The following is a 12355-nucleotide window of genomic DNA, read 5'->3' as shown; positions in this document are numbered from 1 at the left end:
GCCCTACCCACTGCCTCCTTCTCTCTGAAAACACACTTAGACTGCTGGAGATAACAGCCTGCTCACATTGAAGAAAGAGACAGCAAATATTCAAACTCCCACACCAAAAATAAATAGTAACCCCCCCCCAAATACAAAGGGGCACTCTTGCATAGAAGTAGCCTTACAAGACTACAGTTTGGCCTCCCCAAACTCACAGAAAAAGAAAAACACAAGCAAGATGAAGAAGCTCAGAAACCATTCCCAGGTAAAGGAACAGGAGAGTTCACCTAAAGCTCTCAACAATGAAACAGACCTCTGCATCTGATAGACATTGAGTTCAAAAGGGAGAGAGTGAAAATACTGAAGGAATTAAGAGAGGATATGAATACTAATGCAGATTCCTTTAGAAAGGAACTAGAAAATATAAGTAGGAGCCAAGAAAAACTAGAAAATTCATTTGCAGAGATACAAACTGAACTAAAGGCAATAAAGACCAGAATAAATAATGCAGAACAAATTAGTGATGTGGAAGATAGAATAATGGAAATCACCCAATCAGGACAGCAGACAGAAAACCAAATGAAAAAACGGGAAAGCAAAATAAGAGACCTGTGGGATAATATAAAGCGGGCCAATCTGCGCATAATAGGAATTCCAGAAGGAAAAGAAAAGGGGATTGAAAATATATTTGAAGACATTATGGCTGAAAACTTTCCAAATCTAAAGGATACTGATATCAAGATACAGGAAGCACAGAGGGCCCCAAACAAACAAGTTGAACCCAAAGAGGCCCACACCAAGACATATTATAATAAAAATGGCAAAAATTAAAGAGAGGATTCTAAAAGCAAGAGAAAAGCAAAGCATTAATTATAAAGGAACCCCCAGAAGGCTATCAGCTGATTTCTCTGCAGAAACACTACAGGCCAGAAGGGAGTGGCAAGATATATTTAAAGGGCTGAAAGGAAAAAATGTGCAACCTAGAATACTCTATCCAGGAAGAATATCATTTAAAATAGAGGGGAAATAAAAATTTTTTCCAACAAACAAAAGCTAAAAGAGTACAGCAATACTAAACCCATTCTAAAAGAAATACTGAAAGGGCTTCTCTAAATTTAAAAAAAAAAGAAAAAGAAAAAGAAAAAAAGAAGAATTAGGTTGGAGGAAACCACAATTGGAAAGCAGTCACTTAAATCAGCCAGCATACAGATCTAAACATGAAGATGTTGGGGGGGAAAAAAAAAGACATTAAAATCGTACATTGTGGAGAAGGAAAGTAAGAAAATATAGGTTCTTTTTTTTATTTTAATGATGTGTTTGAGCATATATAATATCAGGTTAAAGCAAGCAGATATAGGAAGGAGTTAACATACTTAAAAAACAGGGCAACCACAAATCAAAACTGAACATTCACAAAAAATGAAAAATACTCAAGCAAAAAAAATTTAAAAAAGACTCCTCAAGAGAATCCAACCACCCCTCCAACGGACTGGCTCCCAGATTGAAAACTGAGATAGCAGTAACAATTAGGGGATTTCATTATTTTCCACTGTAGTCAACTGTATCATCTTTCTGTTCCTATGTTCTTGATTTTTTTTTTGGTATTTTTTTCCAAATTAAGACATGCTTTTAAAAAGGTGCAGGATAGTACTAAGCTCTGTTGTTTGTCCTTTACTCAGATTCGCCAATTGTTCATATTTTGCTCTCATTGCATTTTTGTCTTTCTCTTTCTATGTGTGTGAAAAAAATTTTCTTGATTTTTGAGAGTAAGTTGCAAATAAAATAGTTACGTTAAACTGGGTGTGTTAAATATTTATTTCTTAAGAACAAGAATATTCTCTTAATAACCACTGCACAACTATCAAAATAAAAATTGACAGTAATATATAATTCTGCTATTTAATTCAGAAACCATATTCTGATTTTGTGTCTAGAATTGGTCTCAATCAGTTTTTCACAGCTGTTAAATTTCCCATCCCAGGACTGAGGCAAGAACACTCCCTGCATTTGGATATATTTTCTCCTTAGGCTCCATTTCTCTGAAAGTTTCTCAGGCTTTTGTGAATTAGACTTTCATGAAAAGTGGGTGGCAAGTATTTTGTGGACTATCCCTCAATTTGGATTTTTCTGATATTTCCTCATGATCGGACATAGATTAGGTATTTGAGACATGAATACACAGAAGAGAGACTCTTTCTCATGACATTACATCAGGAAATGGATGTTATCAATTTGCTCCAATATTGGTAATAATACATCTGTTCATGCTGTCACTACGGCATCTGCTTATGAGAGTTTCTTAGCTATACAGTTCCATTTCGCCACTTTGTTCTTAAGTAATGTCGGAAAAAATGCAACTATATATGCAATTATTCTATCCTTCATGTAACTTTTACCCTCTTAAGTATCCACTGATGATTTTCTTACAGCATCAACTTTTTCTGTTTTTTTTTTTTTTTTTATGGGCCATTGTTTCCTTTTTTTTTTTTTTTTTTTTTTTTGTCATTTTAGGGCCATACCCACAGCACATGGAGTTTCCCAGGCTAGGGGTTGATTTGGAGCTGTTGCAGACAGCCTATGCCAGAGCCACAGCAACACCAAATCTGAGCCGCGTCTACAACCTACACCACTGCTCACGGCAACACCGGATCCTTAACCCACTGAGCGAGGCTAGGGATCGAACCTGAAACCTCATGGTTCCTAGTCAGATTCTTTTCCACGTGCCACAACAGGAACTCCAGGCCATTGTTTCTTGAATGAGTTAAAATCTATTGCTATCATTATTTATTTTTTGACGTTCCACAAGTGACCAATATGAGCCGCTCAAAATAATCCCTGTGTCCTTTTGATATGTCCTATCATTCTTAGAGCATTTTATTTTCTAGCATAAAAAAAAAGTTCTGGTTTCATGTACCTTTCCTTCCTCAGCCCTAAAATCAGTCTTTTTTTCTAGGGGGCCTAAGTTCCTTTTAGTGGAGAATTATGTTTACAAACAAATATTCGACCTCTAGATTCTCACTGTTATTGATGTATAATTGCTTATAGACCTTCTCAAGAGACTAAGCAAGAACAAAAATATTATGCATCCCTCTTCCCCAGGCATAGTATTTCCATAGTGAATCCATGCTGAGACTTCCCCCAGTTATTGCTCTAGAAACAAGGAAAGGTAAGGTTGTGAGAAGACCAAGTATCATCTTTTAAGGTGCCTGCATCATTTGAGGACTTTGCATATTCTTAGTTTAGAACAAATCAGTTTCTTTGTTGCAGAAAACGCTGAAATTTGTTCATAATGATATAGAGGATTTAAAATTATCATTTTTTTCTCTCTGGGAAGAAGAGGCTCTAAAAATTTCCTACAAGTATTTGAGATCATAATTTCACAATTACTAGAAATGACAAAAGTGACTGGAAATTGTCCTATTTCACAAATTACGAAGACAAAAATTTTATTTGTCTAAGATCTTAGGAATATGAATGGTGGGATCCAAAGCAGATTACCTTGCTTGGTTTAACCATTATTTCTGTGGTATATTTTCCCTTGATAGCAGCCATTGTACATTATAGTGAATGCATGACTGTTTCAGTAAAACATTACTTTGTATTCTTTGTACATAAGCTTTTCTGCTCCAAATATTAGGTGCTTGATTGTAAAGTCACATATCCTAATTTTCACTGGAATGTGAGGTCTGCATGACACACATCATCTGGTTACAAAAGGAAAATGCAGTTGGCACGTAGGTTGCTGGTTCACAGCTGCATTGATATACATATATTATGAACGCGGAGAAGTTTTATTTTGGGGTCACTTTGGTCTCCTACATGTTTGCTGCTTTCAGCATGCACTGATTTTAATATCATCAGGCAATTTTCTACCTCCTCTACCGAAAAAGCAATGGCAATATATTTGTAGTGAAACCTCCAGAAACAGGTTTATTCTCACAACCACATATTCTCTTTCTATGGTTCCTCTATAAATCTTTGTTTTTCTTGCTTATCTAGAGCTCTCTGACACCATGCTTCAGTGACTTCTTTAGCTTTCTTCCTACTTGGTAACATTTTTGCTAGTGGCTCTCCAAGGACCAGGAGAGCATCTGGGAATCTAACCGGTCCATGGAGCAACACAAACTTTGCTTTATACCTTTTTTCTAGTAAAGATTTCTAGTAGAGAGTTAATTGACCCAGAAATATCAGACCTGGATTTTATATTTTCAAAATAAAGTGTGTGTGTGTGTGTGTGTGTGTGTGTGTGTGTGTAAGATTAAATAATTTTAACATGATTTATTGTTTTTATGTTTATATAACTTCAATGTCATATAACATTTCTAGTTCCAAGGATAACGATTTGATCATCTACATACAGCAACACAGAATATGCTGTTTAGGTTGGGGTCAGTGTATACACTGAGTTAAGCTTATAAAGAATCTGATTTTACCCACATTATGTACAATTACTTCACCCCAACTTTGCGTGTTAGAGATGTAATAGTTATCACAGAATGATAAATGGGACATTTCTTATGCTTTCTTCATAGATGGTAGGGCCCCAGCTGAAAACAGGGGCATTCTAAAGAGACCAACAAACTATAGGAGACATAATTACTTTTTAGGGTTTGTTAAGAGGCCACACAATGAGCCCTGCCACACTCAACCATTCACCGAACACTATCCCCTCCCCCTCATTCTGACAGTTCTTTGCCAGTTGCAGAGAAAAGGAGGAATGAAAGTATAACCATATTCCCGCTCCTACTTCAAATTTTTATGCCTTGGGAATATACTGTGTTACCGAGGATGGAAAACAGGATAAAGTGTGTGTATGTATGTGTGTGTGTAAATTAGAAACATGTTCTTTTACCACTAAATCCTTCAGTTTGCAGGCCTCAAGAATAGAAACCTTTTTTTTACGTAATCATTGAATAGTTATCAAGATCAGGATATTTAACATGTTATTCATTTATGGCATAATAAGATCTTCCTGGAAAGATTCACTTTTCCTATACTGAGATCAGTCTTTCTTCCAAGGGCCCTGTTTCTCTTCACTGGGAAATGACTCTCGGAAACCAAGATCTAGATTCTGGATGCACTCACTGTTACTCACTGTGCCATGGTTTTATATCCTCTCAGTGGACAAAGCTGAGGAGTATTTACCAACAATGTTCTCCTTGACTTCTCTTATTTTTTATGCATTTACTTAATTGCTCAAATCTATGTAATATACAAAAAGTAATTTGATAATTTATAACCTATGCTATTGTGAAAAACAAACTTAACTAATGAAAATTGTTTGTAGTTCCTTTTTTTTTTTTTTTGTCTTTCTGCTATTTCTTTGGGCTGCACCCGCGGCATATGGAGGTTCCCAGGCTAGGGGTCCAATCGGAGCTGTAGCCACCGGCCTACGCCATAGCCACAGCAACGTGGGATCCGAGCCGCGTCTGCAACCTACACCACAGCTCACGGCAACGCCGAATCCTTAACCCACTGAGCAAGGGCAGGGACCGAACCCGCAACCTCATGGTTCCTAGACGGATTCGTTAACCACTGCACCACGACGGGAACTCCCTGTAGTTACTTTTTATGATAAAATTTACATATAGTGATATGTTCCAATTTTTAATGTACATTTTTTTAAAAATTTTGACAAGTGCATACACCTATGTAATCCACATCTCTGTCAAGACATAGAAGATTTCCATAGCCCATAAAGTTCCCTCCATATCCTTCCCAGTTAAAGAAAAATAAATATTAGAATTTTTATTTTATTAAAATTTTAATTTTAATGCATTTTAATAACTAGAATGCCTGAACAATCATGAGATTTTTCAAAGATAAAATTTAGACGTAAGAAACTATTTTTTCATTTATTTGCTAGCACATGAGAAAAATAATTGGAAAATATTTTATGTACTACATTACTGAAGAATATGCCATTACACACATTTTGCCTTCAATAACTGTATTCTCTTTACAGATGAAACTACTGAGAATGCGATAGAATCTAAGCTTATCCCAGTTTAGAGAGTTGCTCTGTACTATCAATAGGATTAAATATTATATATTTCCACATACAACTTTAAAATTGTTTTTATAGCCTTCTTAACCAGAGGTCTAGTTAAACTTCAGTCCTAACAAACAAAACAATTCAGGTCATCAGTTCGACCTCATGATTTTCTAACAGAGTCTCTAATAAGATCTCATTCATTTTCTCACTAACATATCACTGGACACAGAGAATAAGATAAATACTTGCAGCACAATCAGCCATGACTAACAGATAACAAGAAAATCTGAAAGCAACTGGATATACATTACAAGCAGATTATATTTATTAAATATAAAATATGCCTGTGCATAAAATATTACTATAACATTGATAAGATGAAACTTGGGTTTGCTTAATGAAATAGAATATGGTTTATTACCAATTCTTCACTCTCTCTCTATAATAGAATTAATTGATGCATGTTCCTATTTGACTTTGCAGTAGGTGGCTCTCACTAGAATGGGCAAAGCAACTTTTCCAGCCCCATTTATTTTGAACCTGGCCATGTAATATGCCTTGGCCGCTGACAAGTGGACACGTGACACTGTGCCATTTCCAAACCAAGGTCTTAGGAACTACACTGTTTCAACTTCTTCCTCTTGCACTTCTACAGTCACCATGGGGAAGATATGTCTTAGGCACAAGGATGGTGGGAGACACATGGAACAGACCTCAAGTAGCACTACCCACCTGACCAACAGACCAAGGAGCAAGTGAAGTAAATTTCCCTCTAAGCCACTGAGATACTGAGGTTGTTTCATAGCACAGACAGACAAATATACAGATATTGTCTGGAAATAAGGCATGTGGTAGGAAACCAATATCTGACTTAAGAACACAAACTATTTCTTCCTATCCCTCAACAACTGTTTGGTGAGGATGGTGCACCCTCTGCAGTTATTTTCAGCTCTCATAGCAATTACTGCTTCATGGTGCAGCCTCTTCCAACTAAAAATAAGAAAAGAAAAGAAAAGAAAAAAGAAAAGAAAAGAAAGGAAAAGAAGAGAAAAGAAGAGAAAGGAAAGGAAAGGAAAAGAAAAGAAAAGACAAAAACTTCTTGGTTTGAACTGGCAACTTCTAAGTGGTAGGCTGGACCACTGAGTAGATTCACTTGTATATGTAAAAAAGAACCATCATACAAATGAAGGCTTAGATCAAGAAAATTTTCTTCACTCTTTCTGTTGGCAAACATTGAGTCTTGACTGATGAATAGTAAGGAGAAATATAACACAAAACAACATAAAACCCACTAGCAAAAGTGCTTTTGGAGGACAATGTATGAGAAAAGATGTTGAAACAAAAAAGTAAGCCAAAAGGAAAATAAAATCCTCAGAATGTAGCTACTGCTAAGTAGAAAAGAGTTCCTATTTGATGACCCCCATAGTGTAAACAAATACAGAAAAAATAAAGAAGAAATTCCAAAGAGGAAAGGGGATAACAAAAGAAATAATGTTATCAAACTGGATAAAAAGGCAACAAAAAGATACCTCTATCTACATACCTATTAAAATAAAAATTAGAGTAAATAACATTTAATGCTATGAGGATTTTTTTTCCTTTTATGGCCACACTTGTGGCATATGTAAGTTCACATATGGGATTGAATAGGAGCTGGAGCTGCTGGTCTATGCAACAGCCATGGCCATACTGGATCCAAGCTGCATCTGTGCCCTACACTGCAGCCTGTAGCCACGCCGGATCCTGAACCCACTGAGTGAACTCACAACCTCACAGACACTATGTTGAGTCCTTAAACACAGAGCCACAACAGGAACTCTTATGATGCTATTTTTGAAAGTAGGTGCCACAATTTAAAGTTTTCATATAGGAATTACCGTTGTGTCGCAGTGGAAATGAAACCGACTAGGAACCATGAGGTTGCAGGTTCGATCCCGGCCCTCACTCAGTGGGTTAAGGATCTGGCATTGCCATGAGCTGTGACATAGGCTGGCAGCTGTAGCTCTGATCTGACCCCTAGTCTGGGAACCTCCATGTGCCATGGGTGCAAAAAAAAATTGAAGTTTTCATATAATGGAGTATTTGGTTTCCAATTTTTGAAATTATAAGTAAGGATTTTCTTTAAAGAATGTTAACATTTTTACTTTAGATAATTATTTTATTCTTTATGAAGTTAAAAATATGTTGGATGCTTTTAGATGGCTATAACCTCTTATAACTGGAAAATAGTAATAGCATCCTTGAAGCTTTTTCATCTAATTATAAATAAGTTTTTAATGAACAAAGTATTTTTATTCTGAATATAATTTAGATTATATTCCAGAAACTGGATATTTTGGCCAGTGATTCTAGTTTAGAGATGCTATTTGACTTCAAAAAGTTTATGGTGTTCCTTATAACATCCTGCCTCCCTCTCGGATACTGATAAATTACTCTCTGCACTGTTCCACTAATTTCTATTCCCATAAACAATGCAAATTTGCCACGCTTTAGCCAGTACAAAAAGTTTCAACTGTTTAAACTTCAGGAATATGGTAGCATTATTATTACTTCTTTTAAGGGCCTCACCCACGGCATATGGAGGTTCCCAGGCTAGGGGTCGAATCAGAGCTACAGCTGCCGGCCTATGCCACAGCCACAAATGTGCGATTCGAGCCAGGTATGTGCCTTATACCATGGCTCACAGCAATGATGGATCCTTAACGACTGAGCAGGCCAGGGATTGAACCTGCATCCTCGTGGATTCTAGTTGAGTTCATTAATCGCGGAGCCATGATGGGAACATTGATAGCATTATAGTAATGCAGGGAGCCTTTCTCGAACTCCTGAGAATGAAAATACCTTACACCAAGGTTCATGATTATTATTTTTGAATATTAAATTTGAATATTTTTCTGTAATTGCAACTTATAATAAATAGCATTGTCAGTTATGGTAAATATGCTCAAATATAATTTGCCATCTAATTTTTCAGAGTTTTGATCACAGCCATCTAGCAGCTCTCCAATGAACTTGAAGTTGTCTTTTGTTTTCAACATTAAAATCTGATATCCATATACCGAGATTTTAAAAGATATTTTGCTGTTTTGTTCTTATAAATTATGCATACAGGGCATGGCTGTCTAGTCATGAATTACATGTGAATTTTACTTCATTTTTTCTGCTTTTTACATGAAGAAAAATAAATTATAACCTTAGTCTCTAAAGAGAGCAGAAATAAATGTTCTATTTCCTTAAAGAGTAAACTTAGTAATTTCCATTGATTTTCTTTTTTTGTTGTAAGCAATCCTATTATTTATTTGAGGAAAATAATGTTTTCCATTTGAAATAAGATTTGCTTTTGTTTTTTTAAAAAATACACTGGCAAATTAAGGAAAGTCTCAAATATCATCCTATATATGAGGTGTGGGCCTTTTATTTAGCTAGTTCTATTTTTTATACAGAGAATTATTTTGTGATTGATATTTTAGAGCTAATCAATTCCTTCTTACTTTGCGTACATTTGTACTTTTCAGTTATTTTTATTTATACCCTATTTTAAAAATTATTTTCAAAATTTATTTCAAATTCAATGACAATATACATGTCTCCCCAAAACATGCTTAGAATCTTTGCCTATAATGACCTTCTAGTTTTTCCTCTTTTAACAGAGTTTTCCTGAAATCTGGGGCTCTTCTCTTTCTTAGACACACAATTTTTTAGAGCTCAATAGAGCATGAGAAGAGTGTGCAATTTTAATAACATTTCATTTTATCTTCTTATAGATCAAGGTTAGCAGGTTTTTTTTTTTTTCTCTGTAAAGGTGCAAATAACGGATACTTTTAGCTTTGCTGGCCAGGGAGACTGTCACAATTGCTAGTTCTGCTGTTGTAAAAGAAAAGCAGTCGTATTCAATATGTAAATAAATGCGTTACTGTGTACCAGCAAAACTTTATCTATAAAAAAGGGCATGATTAGGATTTGGCCCATGAGCTGTAGTTTTCTAACCCCTGTTGTAGATAATTAATTTTCTCCTTGGTAAAGAACTGAGGAAACACATTATATAAGAGGATAATACCATGCTCTAATAATTGCAGTATTTGGTGACTTCAAGTGACTATAGCCACAATTCTTGCCCTCAAGACATATACAATATTGTTAGACAATTTTTGCAGAAAATAAAAATATGCAGTGTATTCAACCTTATCAATATGAAAAATAATATAGTTCAATTTGATCTCAGGCAGACTAGAGTTTTTTATAAAGCTAATTGGGTTCTGAAAGAGGTAAGAAAACTTCTTCATTTAGATATAGGGAGTAGGGATATGGGAGAGAAGTTATATGATAAATAGCTAAATGCACTGCTATAGACACTATTTTTCCCCTTCTCCATAAGAAGCAAGCTGAAGGTAAAAAGGTAAAGAACAGAAAGAAACTTAGTGTAAGCCTCCAACCTGCTGATCCTAGTTAGCTAATAAAGAAACATAAACACACTAAGTCTCTGAATAGAGATAGCCAGACTGGGTATCCATGTCTTATTCCTGATCTGAGAGATGCTTTTAATTTTTCACCATCGAGGATGATGTTAGCTGTGGGCTTTAAGCCGTTTTTTATATGAGATACATAATACAAAGAAATATAATGATGATGATGATAATGAGGATGAGGGGAAAATAAAATATTATTCAACCTTAATAAGGAAGTGAATCCTGCCATTTGCACCAAAATGGATGAACCTAGAGGACATTATGCTAAGTGAAATGATCAGACGAAGACACCATAATTTTAGTTATATGTAGCATCTAAAATAATCCAGTTTCTAGAAGCAGAGAATAGAATGATAGTTGCGAGGGGCTGAGGGGAAGAGGGTAGGACGTGTCAGTGGGTACAAAGTTTCAGTTATGCAAGATACATAGTTTCTGGAGAGCCACTATAAAGCACTGTGCCTATGCTAATAACAGAAATAGTGTAGTAGCAACATGGATGCAACTAGAGATTGTCATACTAAATGAGGCAGGCCAGAAAAAGAAAGACAAGTAACATATGATATCACTTTTATGTGGAATCCAACATACAACACCAAGGAATCTATGAAACAGAAACAGATCCACTGACTTGTGAGGAGAACAGACTTGTGGCTGCCCAGGCGAAGGGGATGGGGGAGGCTTGGAGTGGGAGACTGGGGTTGGCAGGTGTCAGCTACTATACACGGACAGAATAAACAACAACGTCCCACTGTACAGCACAGAGAACTCTATTCATTGTCCACGATGGAAAAGAGCATTTTTTAAAAACTGTGTATGTGTGTGTGTGTGTGTGTGTGTATACACACACATATATAATACATATATACATACAAATATATAAATTGTCACTCTGCTGTACAGCACAAATGAACACATTGTAAATCAACTATACTTCAATAAAAATAAATTAATAATAATAATACTGTATTGTACATTTGAAATCTTCTAAGAGGACAGATCTCATGTGAAGTATTCTTACCACACAGAAACAATGATGATGATGATAAAGGGAGGAGGAAAAATTTTTGGCAGGTGATAGATATGTTTATGGCCTTGACGGTGGTGATGATTTCATATACAATCCAAACTCACTGAGTTGCAGACATTAAATATATAGTTTTTACCTGGCAATTATACCTCAATAGTTAAGAACCCCTCTCATTTGGATTTGAGTAATAAGCACAAAGATTCAACATGTTATCTATTTCTACATGATAAAGAAAAAAGAGGCAGATCATAAATTACAGGTCACTGAAAAAAGACGGGAGTGGTGTTCCAGAAAGAGATGGCATTTTCAGAAAGAAATAATATCCTACATTCTTAAAAATATTGAGAACAAGATATCCCTCAATTCCATAAAATACTGCTCAGAGAAGAGTTAATCAAGTAGTAGAAGGACCTCAAAAGTGATGAGAGAGCAGAGCTCATCAAACTCTAGATTTACAACTTTGTCATTAGAGAAATCAGTGTACACAAGAAGTAAAGAGAAAAAGGTTACCTGCAAAGTCAGTTATGGATGACAGACTTGGGCAAGACAGCACAAAAGAAGATTTAAAAGATCTACAGAAATTCTCGATTAAATAACTATGAAATACACAGAAGTTCTGACACAAACATCACTGTGTTCCTGAAAAAAAAGTACTAACAGCATGGGAATAATATTTAAATTAAGAAATAGTTGTCTTGCATGAAAGAGGGCCTTCAACTGTTGTCTAAATTGAAGACAGAGCTTAGTCAGTGATAAACTGATAAAGAACAAAAAAACTTCAAAGCATACCCTGGTGAAGTTACTAAAATTCAAGTACAAAGGAAGATTTTTTTTTTAAGTCTTTTTGTCTTTTTTTGGGGGGGGGGGCGCACCTGCAGCATATGG

At 35.6% G+C, this 12355-nt stretch overlaps 1 protein-coding gene across 30 annotated transcripts in view; it reads left to right on the top strand.

Annotated features, from left to right (window-relative positions):
- The window catches only part of TMTC2 (transmembrane O-mannosyltransferase targeting cadherins 2), a 949512-nt gene that overhangs the window by 808627 nt on the left and 128530 nt on the right, over positions 1 to 12355 (top strand). The window contains exon 16 of one of the 30 annotated variants that reach the window (XR_014804565.1): positions 2494 to 4147. The exons of the other annotated variants lie outside the window; for them this stretch is intronic. The gene's annotated coding sequence lies outside the window, so the exon portion shown is untranslated. Of the gene's footprint in view, positions 1 to 2493; positions 4148 to 12355 lie in introns of those variants that run through there. 30 annotated transcript variants of the gene reach the window in all.

Source organism: Sus scrofa, chromosome 5, assembly GCF_054392235.1.
Source record: "Sus scrofa isolate SSC_HxYL_T2T_F1_AM1 chromosome 5, Sscrofa_HxYL_maternal_Yorkshire_Landrace_v2.0, whole genome shotgun sequence".
Lineage (NCBI taxonomy): Eukaryota > Metazoa > Chordata > Mammalia > Artiodactyla > Suidae > Sus > Sus scrofa.
Note: the sequence above shows the minus strand (reverse complement) of the source record. Positions and strands in the feature narration are given on the sequence as shown.